This window comes from Arachis stenosperma, chromosome 9 (genome assembly GCF_014773155.1).
Source record: "Arachis stenosperma cultivar V10309 chromosome 9, arast.V10309.gnm1.PFL2, whole genome shotgun sequence".
NCBI lineage: Eukaryota > Viridiplantae > Streptophyta > Magnoliopsida > Fabales > Fabaceae > Arachis > Arachis stenosperma.
The window spans coordinates 81,963,693-81,986,617 of NC_080385.1; the positions used below are offsets into that span (position 1 = coordinate 81,963,693).

Consider the following 22,925-nt stretch of genomic DNA (forward strand, 5'->3'; position numbering starts at 1 on the left):
TCATCTGCCAAGTCCTGGCCTCTCTGGTCAAGTGAGTGAATAGCATCCCTTTAGGCTTGGTGTTGCCCGCATCCATAACCCATGTAGCATCCGGTATCCCAATCACGCGCCTAAGCGCCTCATAGTCAAAGGTCATGGTATGGATGGCAATCTCTGCCTGCTGATGGGCACACAGGTCATCCGGAATGTGTCGGCAATGTAATGCCTCCTCAATGGCAGACTCGGTGATCATAATCTCTCTACCCCGCACCTGAACCGAATCTAAGGTCGGACGGAAGAAGTTGCAGTAGAATTCCTTCACCCAAGATATATTTATATCCCCCAAGTCCCGGTCAACAAAGTCAACGCCTAACTTAAGGATCCGACCGGTAATGGACCGTCTTACATCATTAGGTAGGAGCAACTTCTTCTCAATGTTCAGCTTTGTAGTTCGATATCTAGAAAACCGGAGCTCACAGTAGAGATTGGGGAATTTGTCTGGATTGGTAGAAGGAAACTGCTGATTTTCTTTTTCCTCATCATTCAATGGATTCTTAGCATAATGCTTGTAGATAGAAGGGATAGAAGGTGTAGAGAGTTTTCTTTTCTTGGAGGCAGTGGCTATGGCTTTGCCCTTATCCGACATCCTGAAAAATATGATAGAATATATAAAACATTTAGCATTTAACAAAGAAGGCATGTTCAGGATACAATTATCAAAGAACAATCATGATGTTGCAATGAATATGCAAAAGTGAACAAGTAAACCAAAAAAATGCAAGCTTCATTAAAGTCAACAACTCATATTCAAAAGGCAATAATATCATCATATAATTGAAAGAATTGTTAAAGAGAGTTAAAGGTGAGTGGAAGTTAGATGGTGAAAGGAATTAGTGAGTAAGAAAAGTAAGTTAGTGATATGATGATATATAGGCTCAATTAAACGAGAAGTTGTGGTTCATGTTCACAATGATTGTGCAAATCCGGGGAGTCAAGAAGGAAACGGAAATTTGCCCAAAATTGAAATAAAGACCAAAATGAAACTAATTTCCTCGAAAATCGGGCAGCATTCCGGCTTAAAATTGGACGTTCCCGGATAGCAACTTAGCACAAATAGCATAGAAAACAACATCAATTACGCACAGCAGCAAACAGATATTATTTGGCAACACATATCGCATGAGATATCAACCCAAAACCAACATACCGTACCCAAGGAAGCAAGCAGCAGATATGCACATACGGAGCAATTATCAGGCCTAGAATCCTCTATCCAGCCCTAGCTACCTAACAGCAATTATATCTATCTAACCTAACATACAAAATTCGAATTTAAACTAACTAACATGCAATTACAATAACTAACATGAATGAACAATTAAAAGGAAAAATAGAAAAACAAACAGAAATGGAGCAGGAACCTGGGAGCAGGGGAACTAATAATGGAATGGAAAATAGGGGGCAATAGGGCCAGGAGCTGCGCCACCGTGGACGGTGGCTGGAAAGATGAGTGGCGGCGGTGATGATCGGAAGAATGAGGAAAAACTAAGGAGAGGAAGCTGGCTGGGAGAGGAGGAGGGACAGAAAGATTGGTTGGTGCGGAGGGAGGAAGGGATAGTCGCCGGCGGTGAGGATGGCGTGGCGGCGGAGATGGTGGCGCGGGGGTGTGGCCGAAGGGAGGAGGAGAGAGGCGAGTGGAGGAAAGAGAGAATGAGTGGTGTTGGTTGAGAGAGTGTATGAGTTGGCCGGAGGTGGTGGCCGGTGCTGCTGCTGTGACGGCGGTTGTGGGAGAGAAGATGAAGAAGAGGAAAATGGAGGTAGGGGAAGGAGAAGTGCGCGACTGCGCAGCGTGCGTCGCGCATTAGGGTTATCCCTATTTTTGAATCGGCGCGCACGCGCACCTTGCGCGTCCGCGTCCATTGAAGAAACTTGGAACCTACGCGTGCGCTTACAACGCGCTTAAGCGTGGATGAGCAGAATGGGAAAGGACGCGTGCGCGTACATTGCGTGCACGCGTGCATGGAGTTGGGCTAGGGGCTTAGAGTTGGCCCAACTCAGGCCTAACTCTCTGGAGACTGGGCTGGAAGTTGCGCCACCAGACCTGCGCGCACGCGGCATGTACGCGTCCGCGTGCATTGAGAAGAATGGAGATCCACGCGTGAGCGTGCGGTGCGCTCTAGCATGGGATGTCAGAATAGGCAAGGGCGCGTGCGCGTACGGTGCGCGCACGCGTACATTAGATTGGGCCTGAGGCTTAGAATGGGCTTGAAGCACGCCCAACTCTCTGGTCCGTGGCCTAGATTGGTGGCAGCACGCAAGAACGCGCGCGCGGTAAGTGCGCGTCCGCGTACATGGACGAATTGTGATATTGCGCGCTAGCGCGATGCGTGCGCTCGCACAGATCGAGTTGGGCCTGGGGCTTAAAGCTAGCCCAGAAATGGCTCAACTCTCTGGGGTTTGGCTCAATCATTTGCAGCAGCCAATTGGCGCGAACGCGGCAGGTGCGCGTCCGCGCGAACTTCTATGTTCTCATAAACGGCGCGCACGCACGTTGTGCGCGTCCGCGTGGATCGTGTTGGGCTCAAGGCATAATGTTTGCCCAAGGGAGGCCCAACTCTCGGGAGTGTGGCTCGTGGTGCATCCACACAGGGACGCGTGCGTGTACATGGTGCGCGCGCGTCCACCCCCCCTTTTTTTTTTCAGAAAACAAATTGCTGGGTGCTCCCCTTAGTGTTCGCAACTTTTATTCACTCAACCATCATACAATTCACAAAAATGCAATTTTTTTAATATTATTCATCTACTACTAAACACAACATGCATGTGACTAATCTAACAATTAAGTTGTACACACAAATTTGTATGAAACATCTACCTATAATGGTAACTCAAATCACTTATTAAGTAAATTTAAAGAGAGTGGAAAGAGTTTACCATGGTGGGGTGTCTCCCACCTAGCACTTTTAGTTTAAGTCCTTAAGTTGGACATTTTGAGATGCTTGTTGTCATGGTGGCTTATGTTTGTACTCATCCTTGAATCTCCAAGGATCTTTGCTCCTCAATTGGTTGACAGAATTTCCAACCGTCTTCATCAAGCTTGGGCAAGGTCCTACCCAAGATATGAGTTCCCATATTTGGTCTTCACATAGCGAACCGGGATCCCATATTTTATCTTCACACCCGTCTTCAGTTCGATCATCATACTTGTTCTTTCCGGGTGGTTGACATAAGGGTGATTGACACATAGAATTCTCTTTATTCCACCAATGCTTCCTTCTAGACCCATACAAAGTGATTCTTGTCCCAACATCATCCCTACACCTTAAAGCTTTGACCTTGATAAGCTTAACACCTACTTTCCAACCACTACACAACTCATTCTTACTTTTAATTCCACAAAGAGTTCTAAGTTGACCATCATTTTCAATTAAACCATATTCAAGTGAGAAATTAAAACTTAGAGATAGGGATTTTACCCACTTAAATGTTGTATTGGATGGTAACTTGGAAAGGGAGGTTTCCCCACACTTAGACAATGCAAGGTCCACTTCCTTGTGCTCTTCTTTAGTTGTTTCCACCTCTTCACAAGCTTCTTCAATTTCAACATTTTCCCTTTTTTCACTTGGCTTGGTGTTGTCTTCGAGAGCTTCATCTTGTCTAAGGAGAGGTGATTCAATTTTGGATAGAAACTCATTGATGAATGAGTTCATCTCTTGATCAACCTTTTCATATTCTTCAATTTCGATATACACCATGCCATTTTCGCTTTCCTTGGGAGGTTGTGCACTCTCTTCTATAATTTCAACTCCATGTCCAATGGAAGGGGGTTCCATTATAGAGAGAAATTCATCCATGATTGAATCCATCTCTTGATAAGCCTCTTCCAAGTCTCTAACGATGATATGCCTTGGAGGTTGCGCACCCTCCTCAACATCAATATCAAGCTTCTTGGAAGAGTGCTCCATGATGCTACATTCCCATGGACTTTCAACATCTCCTAAATCTTCAACCACTTCTTCCTTTTCTTCAATGATCATAGGCTCCTCCAATTGTTCCAACATAAAATTCAACTCCTCCTTCTTCACCGGATTTTCCACTTTCTCCTTCATGCTTTGTTCTTCTTTTGACTTTTCACATGGGGCTACGGAAGCACCTTGAGTGTTCAAGCATTGGTAGGCTAAGGTAGACACTACCTTGGTCAAGTTGGTCACAAACTCAAGTGTATCCCGCTTCATGGCCTCTTGTCCTTGAAGTAACAAAGTGAGAGAATCGTCTATTAGGGCTTGTGGTGGGTAGGAAGGTTCATCGTTTTGGAGAGAGGGTTCATAATAGGAAGGTGGTTCTTCTTGGTAAGTGTTCATACCCTGACCGAGCTCTCCAAACTCGGCAAGCTGATCGAGAGTCCGACCTCGCCTCAAGGCTCAAGCCCGAGGTCGGACCTCGGACAAATAGGCCAAAGAAGGCCCATCAGAAGGAACTAAGCCCAAAACCTAAAGGCCGAAAGGGCCTGGGAAAGGCGGTTCCACAAAGATAAAGATAAGACTCCCAGAAGATAAGATAAGATAAGAATATCTTATCCAGGGAAGATCACAGCCAACTACTATAAATACACTGGAGCACCCAGGTATAACTCATACTCTAATTCTACTTGATATCTGCTTGGACCCCTGCTAACTTAAGCATCGGAGTGTCTTTGCAGGTACAACCCCCCGCCGTCCAATACAAAAGAGCTCGGGTCACAGACCCCTATTTCGGGCCTTACCAAGAAGGACCGAGCTACACGTTCAGGTAACCCTCGGAACAGTAAGGTTATGGAGATTGTGCGTATTGAGGTGGTTCTTGGTAGTAATCTTGATAGGGTTGTGGTGGTTCTAAGGGTTCTTGCTCATAATGGTCATAAAAATATGGTATGGATGATTGGTTATATGAGGGGTAAGGATCATAGGAAGGTGCTTGGTATGGAAAGGCTTGTGAGAATGGTTGAGGTTCATGTTGAGGATATGGTTCATAGGCATATGGCGGCGGTGCTTGGAAGTCACAAGGTGAGTCACCATAGCCATTGGATTGATATGCATCATAGAATGGCTCTTCTTCATAATGCATTGGTGGAGGTTGTTGCCATGAGGACTGATCATATGCATATGGCTCCTTCCACCTTTGATTGTCCCATCCTTGATACACATCTTCATTGAGGTTCTCCTCACCTACAACATAATTAGAACCAAACTCATAGCCATAGTGAGAATTCATAGTGAAAGAACAAAATAAAACTAACAAAAATTAAGAAACAAACAAAAGATAAACCTATTCACAATATTCACATATATACAATAACCAATAACATAACACCATTGCAATTTTCCCCGGCAACGGCGCCATTTTGACGATTGGATTTTTGACGGTTTAGAATTTCACTAATGAAATCTCGTTGTAAAGTATAGTTTCTAAACCAAACAATAATCCTTTCATACAAAAGATTGTTTGTCACACGTAACAAACCCTTAAATTTATAAACCGAAGTATTGAAACCTCGGGTCGTTCTCCCTAGGAATTACAATAAAGTGTCTTGTTATTGGTTGAGAATTATTTTGGGGTTTTGGATAGGAAGCATGAAAAGTAAATGGTAATGAAAATAAACTAACAACTAACAAAGCCCTTGGCAAGATGTGAGAACTAGAAATCCTATCCTAGTTACCTTTCTCAATTGTGATGATAATTGTTCATTACTCCCACTTAGTTAACCTCTAACCATGGAGGAAAGTCAAGTGGATGAATCAATTTGATTTCTCAAGTCCTAATCAACTCCCAAAGGAATGACTAGCTTTAGAGGCATTCAAATCAATTAGCAACTTCTAATTATCGATCAACAAAGGAATTAGATAACTCAAGAGTCACTAATTACTCTACCTAGGCCAAGAGAAACAAAATCTAACCAATAGCTATAAGAGACATTTCATCAAACACATAAAAGGCAATAAAAGTAAACAACATAAATTGCAAGAATTAAAGAGAGATCTAACTACAAAGGCAAGAGATCAACAATAGAAAAGCAAAGAAGAACAATTATTATGAATTACCTCTTATTGAATTGAAAGAAAATGGGAGAAACAAAGTAGATCTACAACAAAACACAAGAACAACATAAAGGAAATTACAATAAAAGAGTAGAAGAAGATGAATCTAACAACAAAGAATTGAAATGTAAAAGTAGAAGAAAGCAAAGATTAAAATCTAGATCTAAGAACCAAACCTAATCCTAATTCTAGAGAGAAGAGAGAACTTCTCTCTCTAAAACTCTAAAACTAATCTTCTAACTAAACTAAACTATCTAATGATCTAAAATTAGTCTATGGATGTGAATGTGTATCAATCCCCTTCAATCCTTGGCTCTTCTATGCATTTTGGCGCCAAAGTTGGTTGTTGAAACCTTCCAAAATCGCCAGGCACGTGTTGCCTTAATGAAGTCATGTGCGATCATCGACGCGTGCGCGCACGGTACGCGTGCGCGTCCTTGGCCGATTCCGCAATGTGCGCGCGAGCGCCTTGTGCGCGTACGCGTGCTTGACTGACTTTGCTTCTTTGACTTTTTATGCTTCTCTCCATTTGCATGCTTCCTTCCTTGCTTTCTTTGATCCATGCCTAGCCTATTTCAATCCTAGAATTACTAGCAAACACATCAAGGCATCTTATGGAATCAAAGAGGAACTAGAATTCATCAAAATAAGGCTTAAAAAGCATGTTTTTACACTTAAGCACAAATAAGGGAGAGATAACAAAACCATGCTAATTCCTAGGCTAAATGTGACAAAAGGTTATCAAAATACTCTAAATTCAATACAAAACAAACCGTCAAATTGGGGTTTGTCAGGTAGCCCTTTCTGAATCACTGAGTAAGGGTCGATCCCACGGAGATTGCCTGCTTGAAGCAAGCTATGGTTATCTTATTATTCTTAGTCAGGATATCAATAAAGGTTTTTAGTTTTAATTGGGAAAAATAAAGGAACATGAAATAAATACTTGTTATGCAGTAATGGAGAATAGGTTGGAGTTTTGGAGATGCTCTGTCTTTTGAATCTCTACTTCCCTACTATCTTCCTCTTCACGCACGCAAGGCTTTTTCCCTGGCAAGCTGTATGTTGATGGATCACCGTTGTTAATGGCTACCATCCATTCTCTCAGTGAAAAAGGTCCATATACATGGCTAATCATCTTTTGGTTCTCACTTTTGTTGGAATAGGATCCAGTGATCCTTTTGCGTCTGTCACTACGCCTAACATTCGTAAGTTTGAAGCTCTTCACAATCATTCCATCCCAGATCCTACTCAAAATAACACAGACAAGGTTTAGACTTTTCGGATCACAAGAATACTGCCAATTGATTCTAGCTTATACCACAAAGACTCTGGTCTCACAGATTGAACGCTCTGTTGTCAGGGGAGGCAGTCAAACTTGTGGACCAGGAACCCAAGAGATACATACTCAATCTATGGTAGAACGGGAGTGGTTGTCAAGCACGCGTTCATAAGTTGAGAATGGTGATGAGTGTCACGGATCATCACATTCATCATGTTTAAGTGCGAGTGAATATCTTAGAATAGAATCAAGCGTGATTGAATAGAAAACAGAAGTAATTGTATTAATTCAGCAAGACACAGCAGAGCTCCTCACCCCCAACCATGGGGTTTAGAGACTCATGCCATAGAAGATACAAATTCAGATGTAAAATGTTATGAGGTACTGAATGAATCTCTAAAAGTAGTTTTTATATTCAACTAGTAACCTAGGTTTACATAAAATGAGTAAGCTAAGAGAGATAGTGCAGAAATCCACTTCCGAGGCCCACTTGGTGTGTGTTTAGACTGAGCAATAAAGATTTCACGTGTAGAGGCTATTCCTGGCATTTAACTTTAGCTTTTGTGCCAGTTTGGGCATTTAACTCTAGCTTGTATCCTGTTTTTGGCATTTAACGCTAGAATAGGGTAGAAAGTTGGCGTTAAACGCCATTTTGCGTCATCACAACTCAGGTAAAGTATAAACTATTATATATTGCTGGAAAGCCCTAGATGTCTACATTTCAACGCAATTGAGAGGGCACCAATTGGGCTTTTGTAGCTCCAGAAAATCTATTTCGAGTGCAGGGAGGTCAGAATCCAATAGCATCTGCAGTCCTTTTTCAGGCTTTGAATCAGATTTTTGCTAAGGTCCCTCAATTTTAGCCGGAAAATACCTGAAATCACAAAAAAACACACAAAATCATAGTAAAGTCCAAAAATGTGATTTTTGCATAAAAATTAATAAAAATATACTAAAAAGTAGTTAGATCCTACTAAAAACTATATGAAAACACCGCAAAAAAAACGTATAAAATATCCGCTCATCACAACACCAAACTTAAACTGTTGTTTATCCTCAAGCAACTAGATAAATAAAATAGGATAAACAGAATATCAAGAGGTAATACATCTCAGAGTTTTAAGTGAAGCTCAGATTCTAATTAGATGAGCGGGGCTAGTAGCTTTTTGCTCCTGAACAGTTTTGGCATCTCAATTCATCCTTTGAAGTTCGGAATGATTGGCATCTATAGGAACTCAGAATTTTAGATAGTGTCATGGATTCTCCTAGTTCAATATGTTGATTCTTGAACACAGCTACTTTATGAGTCTTGGCCGTGACCCTAAGCACTTTGTCTTCCGGTATTACCACCGGATACATAAATGCCACTGACACATAACTGGGTAAACCTTTTCAGATTGTGACTCAACTTTGCTAAAGTCCCCAGTTAGAGGTGTCCAAAGTTCTTAAGTACACTCTTTTTGCTTTGGATCACGACTTTAACCACTCAGTTTCAAGCTTTTCACTTGGACCTTCATGCCACAAGCACATGGTTAGGGACAGCTTGATTTAGCCGCTTAGACCAGGATTTTATTCCTTTGGGGCCTTCCTATCCATTAGTGCCAAAGCCTTGGATCCTTTTTACCCTTTCCTTTTGGTTTAAAGGGCTATTGGCTTTTTCTGCTTGATTTTTTTCTTTTTCTTTCTTTCTCTTTTTCGCCATTTTTTTCACTGCTTTTTCTTTTTTCAAGAATCAATTTCATGATTTTTTAGATTATCAATAACATTTCTCTTTTTTCATCATTCTTTCATGAGCCAACAATTTTAACATTCATAAACTTCACTATAAAAAATATGCAATGTCCAAGCATTCATTCAGAAGACGAAAAGTGTTGCCACCACATAAAAATAATTAGAATTTTCCTTATTGAAAACTTGAAATAATTGCCTCCTTACTCTAAAGAGAATCTACTATTTTATTCATGTTTAGTGATGATGAGAGGAACAAATTATAATTTACTTGGAGATAAAAAAATTAAAAATAAAAATAAGGACCCTAATTACTAATACTCATATAATTCTTAAGATAGGTTTCTAATAATAAAAATATCACAGATTTAAGATTAGGACTCAACAACCTTTATTTTGGAAGATGGATGCTCCTTCAATCTGTGGGGTGTCTGGTCCCTCAAAGGAGAGCTTCTGGCGCTTAAGCTCTTGTAGCTCACGCCTTTGCTTTTCTTGTTCCTTAAGCAGTCTGCAAAGCATGTATTTTTTATTTTGCTGTTCTTCCTTAAGTTGATCCATAGCTTCTTGCAGCTTGGTGACAGATGCTTCTAGGTCGGTCTAGTAGTCAATTTGAGGGATTTCTGGGAGGAACTCCTATGCCCTCCTTTTGATGGAGTTATCTTGCACTTGTTGTCCTTCCATTGACTTTTTGATGATTGGATGCTCGACTGAGATATATTCATCCACTCCCATCTTTACCCCAGCAACTTTACATAGCAGAGAGATTAAGCTTGGGTAGGCCAATTTGGCGTCAGTGGAGTTCTTATTTGCAATTGTTTAAAGTTCACAAGAGATCATATGATGAATCTCCACTTCGTTTCCTAGCATAATGCAATAGATCATCACTGCTCTTTTGAGAGTGACTTCAGAGCGGTTGCTGGTGTGCAGTATAGAACGCCCAATGAAGTTCAGCCAGCCCCTAGCGACTAGTTTGAGATCTCCTCTCTTGAGTTGGTTTGGGACACCCTTTAGAACTTGGTCCAAGCGCTTATCTAATCTCACCATTTTCCTATTAAAGGATTTTGGATCATCTTGTAGTTGAGGCAGCTTGAAGACCTCTCTTATTCTGTCTAGGTCGAAGTAAATAATCTTCCCTCTGACCATAGTTCGAAAGGTATAGAAGGCGGTTCGAGTCATTCTCTACTTATATGTTTGCCACAGATTTGAGCAGATTTCCTGAACCATGTTTCTACCCACCTTTGTCTCAGGATTAGCTAGAATTTCCCAGTCCCTATTTCGAATCTGCTCTTGGATCTCTGGATATTCGTCTTCTTTCAGATCGAATTTAACTTCCAGGTTAACTGACCTTAGACCCATTATGTTGTGGTAATGGTCTGCATGTTCTTTGGTTAAGAACCTTTCTTGATTCCAAAGTGGTTTTGGAGTGTTCTCTTTTTTGCCTCTTGGAGTGGTTTGTTTTCCCTTAGGAGCCATGATCTTGGTGAATCTTAGCCTAATGATCACGAAAAACACACCAAACTTAGAGGTTTGCTTGTCCTCAAGCAAAAGAAAGGAAAGGAGAGAAATAGGAGGAGAGTCAAATTCGAGTGGTGGATAAGATGGGGAGGCCGAATGTGAATTTAAAAGGGAGGGGGTGGGCAAAAATTTTGAAAAAAGATATGATAGAAGACATGATTTAGAAAAGATAAGTATGATATACAAAATATGTAATTTTAAAATTGAAAAGATATGAGAGAGTTTTGAAAAAGATAAATCTAAATTTGAAAAGATAGTATGATGAGTTGAAAAAGATTTGAAAAGATATTAGAAAGATAGATGAGTTTTGAAAAATATTTGAAAAGAAGTTGAAGAAAGATTTTCTTAGGATTAAGATTTTTTTTGAAATTGAAATTGAAAAAATAAGAATTTGTAACATGTTCATGCAAGAAAGTATGGATGAAAACATGAAAATTTGACAAAAAATTGAGTTGGAAACAAAACTTCCTCCTCTCCACATTCCTGGCATTAAACGCCCAAAATGGCATCCATTCTGGCATTTAACACCCAATTGTTGCTTGTTTTGGGCGTTTAATGCCCAGCCAGACACCCTGGCTGGCGTTAAACGCCAAAAAGCCTTTTATCACTGGGCGTTTTTCTAAACGCCCAGGATGCTGCAATTCTGGCGTTAAACACCCAGAATGGTACCTATTCTAGCGTTTAACGCCCAGAAAGGTATTTTTACTGGCGTTAAACGCCCAGAATGGTGCCTCTTACTGGTGTTTTTGTGCCAGTGAGCTCTTTTTCTCTGCTTTCTGCTCTGAATCCTTCTGTAACTCTGTGAACTTCTTTAATTGAGAATCAATGTTGAAGATAATTTATATCAAACTCCTATAATTATTATTTAAATAACAGATAAACCCTACCAATGGCTGGGTTGCCTCCCAGCAAGCGCTTCTTTATTGTCTTTAGCTATACCTTACTAAGCGTTAATCTGGTCTCAGTTTTGAGTATTCGTGCTCAACATTGCTTTCAAGATAATGTTTGACTCTTTGTCCATTAACAATGAACTTTTTGTCATAATCGATATCCTGAAGCTCTACATATCCATATGGTGACACACTTGTAATCACATATGGTCCTGTCCACCGGGATTTCGGTTCCCGGGAAATAATCTGAGCCTAGAATTAAACAGCAGAACTTTCTGCCCTGGCTCAAAGACTCTGGATGACAGTTTCTTGTCATGCCACCTTTTTGCTTTCTCTTTGTAAATTTTTGCATTTTCGAAAGCATTGAGTCTGAATTCCTCTAGCTCATTCAGCTGGAGCAATCTTTTCTCTCCAGCTAATTTGGCATCAAGGTTTAGGAATTTGGTTGCCCAGTAGGCTTTATGCTCCAGTTCCACGGGCAGGTGACAGGCCTTCCCATACACAAGTTGGTATGGAGAAGTTTCTATAGGGGTCTTGAATGCTGTTTTGTATGCCCAGAGAGTATCATCCAAGCTCCTTGCCCAATCCTTTCAACGGGCAATTACAGTCCGTTACAGGATTCTTTTTAGTTCTTTATTAGAGACTTCAGCTTGCCCATTCGTCTGTCGATGATATGGAATTGCCACCTTGTGGCTAATTCCGTATCTGACTATAGCAGAGTAAAGCTGTTTATTGCAGAAATGACAGCCTCCATCATTGATTAGTGCTCTAGGGACACTAAATTTGCTAAAGATATATTTCTAGAGGAACTTCAGCACTGTCTTAGTATCATTAGTGGGTGTTACAATTGCCTCTACCCATTTAGATACATAGTCTACAGCCACCAGAATATACGTGTTTGAGTATGATGGTGGGAAAGGCCCCATGAAGTCAATACCCCATACGTCAAACAACTCAATCTCTAAGATCCCTTGTTGAGGCATGGCATAACCTTGAGGTAGATTACTAGCTCTCTGGCAACTGTCACAGTTACGTATAAACTCTCGGGAGTCTCTATAGAGGGTAGGCCAGTAGAAGCCACCTTGGAGGACTTTTGTGGATGTTCGCTCACTTCCAAAATATCCTTCATATTGTGATCCATGACAATGCCATAGGATCTTCTGTGCTTCTTTTCTAGGCACACATCAATAGATTATTCCATCTGCACATCTCTTAAAGAGATATGGCTCATCCCACAAGTAGTACTTTGCATCAGAGATCAGTTTTTTCATTTGCTATCTGTTGTACTCTTTGGGTATGAATCTTACCGCTTTATAGTTTGTAATGTCTGCAAACCATGGTACTTATTGAATGGCAAATATTTGCTCATCCGGGAAGGTTTCAGAGATCTCAGTAGAGGGGTGGGACGCCTCTTCTACTGGTTCTATTCGGGACAGGTGATCTGCTACTTGGTTCTCTGTCCCTTTTCTGTCTCTTATTTCTATATCAAACTCTTGCAGAAGCAACACCCATCTTATGAGCCTGGGTTTTGAATCCTGTTTCGTGAGTAGATATTTAAGAGCAGCATGGTCAGTGTATACAATCACTTTTGATCCCACCAAATAGGATCTGAACTTGTCAATGGCATAAACCACTGCAAGCAACTCTTTTTCTGTGGTTGTCTAGTTTTTCTGTACGTCATTTAGAACACGGATGGCATAGTAAATGACGTGCAGAAGCTTGTTATGCCTCTGTCCTAATACTGCACCAATAGTATGGTCATTGGCATCACATATTAATTCAAATGGTAATGTCCAGTCTAGTGCAGAAATGACAGGTGATGTGACCAACTTAGCCTTCAGAGTCTCAAAGGCCTGCAAACACTCTGTGTCAAAGACAAAGGGTGTATCAACAGCTAGCAGGTTACTCAGAGGTTTTGCAATTTTTGAAAAATCCTTTATAAACCTCCTGTAGAATCTTGCATGTCCCAAAAAAGTTCTGATTGCCTTAACATTGGTGGGTGGTGGTAATTTTTCAATTACATCTACCTTAGCTTGATCCACCTCTATTTCTTTGTTCGAAATTTTATGCCCAAGGACAACTCCTTCAGTCACCATAAAAGTGATATTTTGCCCAGTTTAAAACCAGGTTAGTCTCTTGGTACCTTTTCAGAACAAGTGCTAGATGATCAAGACAGGAGATGAATGAGTCTCCAAACACTGAAAAGTCATCCATGAAGATTGAAGACTTCCAGAAATTTTTCCACCATATCAGAGAAAATAGAGAGCATGTGGTGTGCGAAATTGTGATCACTACTTTTCACAACTCAAATAATCCCTAGTAATGGCCCCAAGAACTTGGTGCTCAATTACCATGGCATAAACACAACTTTGCACAACTAACCAGCAAGTGCACTGGGTCGTCCAAGTAATACCTTACGCGAGTAAGGGTCGATCCCACGGAGATTGTTGGTATGAAGCAAGCTATGGTCACCTTGTAAATCTTAGTCAGGCAGACTCTAATGGGTATAGTGATATACGAATAAAACATAAAGATAAAGATAGAGGTACTTATGTAGTTCATTGGTAGGAACTTCAGATAAGCGTATGAAGATGCCTTCCCTTCCGTCTCTCTGCTTTCCTACTGTCTTCATCCAATCCTTCTTACTCCTTTCCATGGCAAGCTTATGTAGGGTTTCACCGTTGTCAGTGGCTACCTCCCATCCTCTAAGTGAAAATGTTCCTATGCTCTGTCACAGCATATGGCTAATCAGCTATCGGTTCTCGGTCAGGCCGGAATAGAATCCAGTGATTCTTTTGCGTCTGTCACTAACGCCCCGCCTGCTAGGAGTTTGAAGCACGTCATAGTCATTCAATCATTGAATCCTACTCAGAATACCACAGACAAGGTTAGACCTTCCGGATTCTCTTGAATGCTGCCATCAGTTCTCGCCTATACCACGAAGACTCTGATCTCACGGAATGGCTGGCTCGTTTGTCAGGCGAGCACTCGGTTGTCAGGCGATCAACCATGCATCGTGTATCAGGAATCCAAGAGATAAACACTAGAGCCTTGTTTGCTTGTAGAACAGAAGTGGTTGTCAGTCACTTTGTTCATAAGTGAGAATAATGATGAGTGTCACGGATCATAACATTCATCAAGTTGAAGAACAAGTGATATCTTAGACAAAGAACAAGCGGAATTGAATAGAAGAACAATAGTAATTGCATTAATACTCGAGGTACAGCAGAGCTCCACACCTTAATCTATGGTGTGTAGAAACTCCACCGTTGAAAATACATAAGAACAAGGTCTAGGCATGGCCGAATGGCCAGCCTCCCCCAAAGAGGGTTTAATCATCAAAGCATGATCAAAAGATGTCTAATACAATAGCAAAAGGTCCTACTTATAGAAAACTAGTAGCCTAAGGTTTACAAAGATGAGTAAATGACATAAAAATCCACTTCCGGGCCCACTTGGTGTGTGCTTGGGCTGAGCAATAAAGCAATTTCGTGTAGAGACTCTTCTTGGAGTTAAACGCCAGCTTTTATGCCAGTTTGGGCGTTTAACTCCCATTTTGGTGCCAGTTCCGGCGTTTAACGCTGGAATTTCTGAGGGTGACTTTGAACGCCGGTTTGAGCCATCAAATCTTGGGCAAAGTATGGACTATCATATATTGCTGGAAAGCCCAGGATGTCTACTTTCCAACGCCATTGAGAGCGCGCCAATTGAGCTTCTGTAGCTCCAGAAAATCCACTTCGAGTGCAGGGAGGTCAGAATCCAACAGCATCTGCAGTCCTTTTCAGTCTCTGGATCAGATTTTTGCTCAGGTCCCTCAATTTCAGCCAGAAAATACCTGAAATCACAGAAAAACACACAAACTCATAGTAAAGTCCAGAAAAGTGAATTTTAACTAAAAACTAATAAAAATATACTAAAAACTAACTAGATCATACTAAAAACAATGCCAAAAAGGGTACAAATTATCCGCTCATCACAACACCAAACTTAAATTGTTGCTTGTCCTCAAGCAACTGAAAATCAAATAAGATAAAAAGAAGAGAATATACTATAGACTCCAAATTATCAATGAAACTTAGCTCCAAATTAGATGAGCGGGACTAGTAGCTTTTTGCCTCCGAACAGTTTTGGCATCTCACTTTATCCTTTGAAATTCAGAGTGATTGGCTTCTTTAGGAACTCAGAATCCAGATAGTGTTATTGATTCTCCTAGTTAAGTATGATGATTCTTGAACACAGCTACTTATTGAGTCTTGGCCGTGGCCCAAAGCACTCTGTCTTCCAGTATTACCACCGGATACATACATGCCACAGACACATAATTGGGTGAACCTTTTCAGATTGTGACTCAGCTTTGCTAGAGTCCCCAATTAGAGGTGTCCAGGGTTCTTAAGCACACTCTTTTTGCCTTGGATCACAACTTTATTTCTTTCTTTTTCTTTTCTTTTTCTTTCTCCCCTCTTTTTTTTTCGTTTTTTTTTTGTATTCACTGCTTTTTCTTGCTTCAAGAATCAATTTTATGATTTTTCAGATCCTCAGTAACATGTCTCCTTTTTCATCATTCTTTCAAGAGCCAACAATTTTAACATTCATGAACAACAAATTCAAAAGACATATGCACTGTTTAAGCATACATTCAGAGAACAAAAGCATTGCCACCACATCAAACTAATTAAGCTAGTTTTAAAGATGAATTCGAAATCCTGTACTTCTTGTTCTTTTGTGATAAAAACAGTTTTCATTTAAGAGAGGTGATGGATTCATAGGACATTCATAACTTTAAGGCATAGACACTAAGACACTAATGATCATAAGACACAAACATGGACAAACATAAGCATAAATTTTCGAAAAACAGAAAATAAAGGACAAGGAGATTAAAGAACGGGTCCACCTCAGTGATGGCGGCTTGTTCTTCCTCTTGAAGGTCTTATGGAGTGCTTGAGCTCCTCAATGTCTCTTCCTTGCCTTTGTTGCTCCTCTCTCATGATTCTTTGATCTTCTCTAATTTCATGGAGGAGGATGGAATGTTCTTGGTGCTCCACCCTTAGTTGTCCCATGTTGGAACTCAATTCTCCTAGGAAGGTGTTAATTTGCTCCCACTAGTCTTGTGGAGGAAAGTGCATCCCTTGAGGCATCTCAGGGATTTCATGATGAGTGGGGTCTCTTGTTTGCTCCATCCTTTTCTTAGTGATGGGCTTGAGGTTATGCCTTCTCAGTTGAACAGGCTTCCCTCTTGAATTTCTCTTCCATTGGGCGCCCTCTTCACAGATATCTATGAGGACTTGGTCCAACCTTTGATCAAAGTTGACCCTTCTTCATGGCCACAACTTCATAGAAGTGGTCTTGATGCACCCTTGAGATGAATCTCTCCATCTCCCATGACTCGGAGGTGGAAGCTTTTGCTTTCCCTTTCCTCTTTCTAGAGGTTTCTCCGGCCTTGGATGCCATAAATGGTTATGGAAAAATGAAAAAGCAACGCTTTTACCACACCAAACTTAAAAGGTTTGCTCGTCCTCGAGCAAAAGAAGAAAGAAGAGAGTAGAAGAAGAAATGAGGAAGAAGGGAGTGGCTTTTGTGTTCAGCCAAAGAGGGGGAGAAGTGGTGTTTAGGTTGTGTGAAAATGAAGGAGTGAAGAAGGGTATATATAGGAGAGGGGGGGTCATGGTTCGGCCATTGATGGGTGGGTTTTGGGTGGGAAAAGTGGTTTGAATTTGAATGGTGAGGTAGGTGGGGTTTTATGAAGGATGGATGTGAGTGGTGAAGAGGAAGATGGGATTTGATAGGTGAAGGGTTTTTTGGGGAAGAGGTATTGAGGTGATTGGTGAATGAGTGAAGAAGAGAGAGAGTGGTGGGGTTGGTGGGGATCCTGTGGGGTCCACAGATCCTGTGGTGTCAAGGAAAAGTCATCCCTGCACCAAATGGCATTCAAAATCACGTTTTGAGCCATTTCTGGCGTTAAACGCCGGGCTGGTGCCCATTCCTGGCGTTTAACGCCAGGTTCTTGCCCTTTTCTGGCGTTTAATGCCAGTCTGGTGCCCCTTTCTGGCGTTAAACGCCCAGAATGGTGCCAGACTGGGCGTTAAACGCCCAACTGCTAGCCTCACTGGCGTTTAAACGCCAGTGGGTTCTTCCTCCAGGGTGTGCTGTTTTTCTTCCTGTTTTTCATTCTGTTTTTGCTTTTTCAATTGATTTTGTGTCTTCTCATGATCATCAAGCTACAAAATAAAATAAAATAACAAAGGAAAATAGTCAAAATATAAATTGGGTTGCCTCCCAACAAGCGCTTCTTTAGTGTCATTAGCTTGACAGAGGACTCTCATGGAGCCTCAGAAATGCTCAGAGCTATGTTGGAACCTCCCAACATCAAACTTAGAGTTTGAATGTGGGGGTTCAACACCAAACTTAGAGTTTGGTTGTGGCCTCCCAACACCAAACTTAGAGTTTGACTGTGGGGGCTCTGTTTGGCTCTGTTTTTAGAGAAGCTCTTCATGCTTCCTCTCCATGATGACAGAGGGATATCCTTGAGCTTTAAACACCAAGGATTCTTCATTCACTTGAATGATCAACTCTCCTCTATCAACATCAATCACAGCCTTTGCTGTGGCTAGGAAGGGTCTGCCAAGGATGATGGATTCATCCATGCACTTCCCAGTCTCTAGGACTATGAAATCAGCAGGGATGTAATGGTCTTCAATCTTCACCAAAACATCCTCTACAAGTCCATGAGCTTGTTTTCTTGAGTTGTCTGCCATCTCTAATGAGATTCTTGCAGCTTGCACCTCAAAAATCCCTAGCTTCTCCATTACAGAGAGAGGCATAAGGTTTACACTTGACCCTAAGTCACACAGAGCCTTCTTGAAGGTCATGGTGCCTATGGTACAAGGTATTGAAAACTTCCCAGGATCTTGTCTCTTTTGAGGTAATTTCTTCCTAGACAAGTCATCCAGTTCTTTGGTGAGCAAAGGAGGTTCATTCTCCCAAGTCTCATTTCCAAATAACTTGTCATTTAGCTTCATGATTGCTCCAAGGTATTTAGCAACTTGCTCTTTAGTGACATACTCATCCTCTTCAGAGGAAGAATACTCATCAGAGCTCATGAAAGGCAGAAGTAAGTCTAATGGAATCTCTATGGTCTCATTTTGAGCCTCAGATTCCCATAGTTCCTCATTAGGGAACTCATTGGAGGTCAGTGCACGCCCACTGAGGTCTTCCTCAGTGGCGTTCACTTCCTCTCCTTCCTCTCCAAATTTGGCCATGTTGATGGCCTTGCACTCTCCTTTTGGATTTTCTTCTGTATTGCTTGGAAGAGTACTAGGAGGGAGTTTAGTAATTTTCTTGCTCAGCTGTCCCACTTGTGCCTCCAAATTTCTAATGGAGGACCTTGTTTCAGTCATGAAACTTTGAGTGGTTTTGATTAGATCAGAGACCATGGTTGCTAAGTCAGAGTTACTCTGCTTAGGATTCTCTGTCTGTTGCTGAGAAGATGATGGAAAAGGCTTGCCATTGCTAAACCTATTTCTTCCACCATTATTGTTGTTGAAACCTTGTTGAGGTATCTGTTGATCCGTTCATGAGAAATTTGGGTGATTTCTCCATGAAGAATTATAGGTGTTTCCATAGGGTTCTCCTAGGTAATTCACCTCTTCCATTGAAGGGTTCTCAGGATCATATGCTTCTTCTTCAGATGAAGCATCCTTAGTACTGCTTGGTGCATTTTGCATTCCAGACAGACTCTGAGAAATCAAATTGACTTGTTGAGTCAATATCTTGTTCTGAGCCAAAATGGCATTCAGAGTATCAATCTCAAGAACTCCTTTCTTCTGATTTGTCCCATTGTTCACAGGATTCATTTCAGAAGTGTACATGAATTGGTTATTTGCAACCATTTCAATCAGCTCTTGAGCTTCTGTAGGCGTCTTCTTCAAATGAAGAGATCCTCCAGCAGAGCTATCCAAAGACATCTTGGACAGTTCAGAGAGACCATCATAGAAATTACCTATGATGCTCCATTCAGAAAGCATGTCAGATGGACACTTTCTGATCAATTGTTTGTATCTTTCCCAAGCTTCATAGAGGGATTCTCCATCCTTCTGTCTGAAGGTTTGGACTTCCACTCTAAGCTTACTCAATTTTTGAGGTGGAAAGAACTTTGCCAAGAAGGCATTGACTAGCTTTTCCCATGAGTCCAGGCTTTCTTTAGGTTGTGAGTCCAACCATGTCCTAGCTCTGTCTCTTACAGCAAAAGGGAATAGCATAAGTCTGTAGACCTCAGGGTCTACCCCATTAGTCTTGACAGTGTCACAGATTTGCAAGAATTCAGCTAAAAACTGATGAGGATCTTCCAATGGAAGTCCATGAAACTTGCAATTCTGTTGCATTAGAGAAACTAATTGAGGCTTAAGCTCAAAGTTGTTTGCTCCAATGGCAGGGATAGAGATGCTTCTCCCATAGAAGTCGGGAGTAGGTGTAGTAAAGTCACCCAGCACCTTCCTTGCATTGTTTGCATTGTTGTTGTTTTCGGCTGCCATGTCTTCTTTTTCTTTGAAGATTTCTGTTAGGTCCTCTACAGAGAGTTGTGCCTTAGCTTCTCTTAGCTTTCGCTTCAAGGTCCTTTCAGGTTCAGGGTCAGCTTCAACAAGAATGCCTTTGTCTTTGTTCCTGCTCATACGAAAGAGAAGAGAACAAGAAAATGTGGAATCCTCTATGTCACAGTATAGAGATTCCTTTAGGTGTCAGAGGAAAAGAAGAGTAGAAGACAGAAGTAGAAAATTCGAACTTATCAAAGAAGATGAAGTTCGAATTTTGCATTAAGGAATAGTGTTAGTCCATAAATAGAAGGATGTGAGAAGAAGGGAAGAAATTTTCGAAAATTAAGTTAAAGAATTTGAAAACATTTTGAAAAACACTAATTAATTTTCGAAAATAAGAGTGGGAAAGAAATCAAGTGATTTTTGAAAAAGATTTTGAAATCAGAAGTCAAAAAGATTTGATTGAAAACTATATTGAAAAAGATGAGGTTAAGAAGATATGATTGGTTTTAAAAAAAAATGTGATTGAGAAGATATGATTTGAAAACAATTTTAAAAAGATTTGATTAAAAAAAAATTAATGACTTGCCTAACAAGAAAAGATATGATTCAAACATTAAACCTTTCTCAACAGAAAAGGCAACATATTTGGAATGTTCAATCAAATCATTAATTGTTAGCAAGTATCTTTGAAAAAGGAAAGAAATTGATTTTGAAAACATTTGATTGAAAAGATATGATTTGAAAAAGATTTGATTTTGAAAAACTTTGAAAACTTGAAAAAAAATTGATTTGAAAACAAAATCCTCCCCCTTGTGCCATCCTGGCGTTAAACGCCCAGAATGGTGCACATTCTGGCGTTTAACGCCCAAAACTATACCCTTTTGGGCGTTAAACGCCCAACCAGGTACCCTGGCTGGCGTTTAAACGCCAGTCTGTCCTTCTTCACTGGGCGTTTTGAACGCCCAGCTTTTTCTGTGCAATTCCTCTGCTGTATGTTCTGAATCTTCAATTCTCTGTATTATTGACTTGAGAAGACACAAATTAAAAATATTTTTGGATTTTTAATAATCAAAATGTAACTAAAATCAAATAACAATGCATGCAAGACACCAAACTTAGCAGTTTGTATACTACTGACACTAATGAGAATGCATATGAGACACACAAAACACTCAAGTCAAGAGAATTTAAATATTAGAGTAAGAAATCATCAATAACATCTTGAAGATCCTTAAGACACATGAATGAATGCATGCAATTGACACCAAACTTAAAATGAGACTAGTGTCTCAATAAGAAACATAACATATTTTTTTTTTTTGGTTTTTATGATTTTGTAATTTTTTTGTGCTTTTTCGAAAATTATATGGAAAAGAAAATAAAGGTATCAAAATTCTTAATGAGAATTCCAGGAATCATGCAATGTTAGTCTAAAGCTTCAGTCTAAAGGAATTAGACATGGCCAGCCAAGCTTCAGCAGGACATTGCATTCAAGAGCTAAATTGATGAGAATCAATCAGCTTTGGTGATGATAAGAACATCACCTTGAAACACTAGAATTCATTCTTAAGAACTCTGAAAAATACCTAATCTAAGCAACAAGATGAACCGTCAGTTGTCCATACTCGAACAATCCCCGGCAACGGCGCCAAAAACTTGGTGTGCGAAATTGTGATCACTACTTTTCACAACTCAAATAATCCCTAGTAATGGCCCCAAGAACTTGGTGCTCTATTACCATGGCATAAACACAACTTTGCACAACTAACCAGCAAGTGCACTGGGTCGTTCAAGTAATACCTTACGCGAGTAAGGGTCGATCCCACGGAGATTGTTGGTATGAAGCAAGCTATGGTCACCTTGTAAATCTTAGTCAGGCAGACTCTAATGGGTATAGTGATATACGAATAAAACATAAAGATAAAGATAGAGGTACTTATGTAGTTCATTGGTAGGAACTTCAGATAAGCGTATGAAGATGCCTTCCCTTCCGTCTCTCTGCTTTCCTACTGTCTTCATCCAATCCTTCTTACTCCTTTCCATGGCAAGCTTATGTAGGGTTTCACCATTGTCAGTGGCTACCTCCCATCCTCTCAGTGAAAATGTTCCTATGCTCTGTCACAGCATATGGCTAATCAGCTGTCGGTTCTCGGTCAGGCCGGAATAGAATCCAGTGATTCTTTTGCGTCTGTCACTAACGCCCCGCCTGCTAGGAGTTTGAAGCACGTCACAGTCATTCAATCATTGAATCCTACTCAGAATACCACAGACAAGGTTAGACCTTCCGGATTCTCTTGAATGCCGCCATCAGTTCTCGCCTATACCACGAAGACTCTGATCTCACGGAATGGCTGGCTCGTTTGTCAGGCGAGCACTCGGTTGTCAGGCGATCAACCATGCATCGTGTATCAGGAATCCAAGAGATAAACACTAGAGCCTTGTTTGCTTGTAGAACAGAAGTGGTTGTCAGTCACTTTGTTCATAAGTGAGAATGATGATGAGTGTCACGGATCATCACATTCATCAAGTTGAAGAACAAGTGATATCTTGGACAAAGAACAAGCGGAATTGAATAGAAGAACAATAGTAATTGCATTAATACTCGAGGTACAGCAGAGCTCCACACCTTAATCTATGGTGTGTAGAAACTCCACCGTTGAAAATACATAAGAACAAGGTCTAGGCATGGCCGAATGGCCAGCCTCCCCCAAAGAGGGTTTAATCATCAAAGCATGATCAAAAGATGTCTAATACAATAGCAAAAGGTCCTACTTATAGAAAACTAGTAGCCTAAGGTTTACAGAGATGAGTAAATGACATAAAAATCCACTTCCGGGCCCACTTGGTGTGTGCTTGGGCTGAGCAATGAAGCAATTTCGTGTAGAGACTCTTCTTGGAGTTAAACGCCAGCTTTTATGCCAGTTTG

The 22,925-nt window shown here is 40.8% G+C and overlaps 1 non-coding gene across 1 annotated transcript; it reads left to right on the forward strand.

The window, feature by feature from the left end:
- Positions 1–19,487: 19,487 nt before the first annotated feature.
- LOC130953332 (small nucleolar RNA R71) lies at positions 19,488–19,591 on the forward strand. Its single transcript, XR_009075502.1, has one exon. It is a non-coding gene; the product is annotated as a small nucleolar RNA R71 (small nucleolar RNA).
- Positions 19,592–22,925: the final 3,334 nt, after the last annotated feature.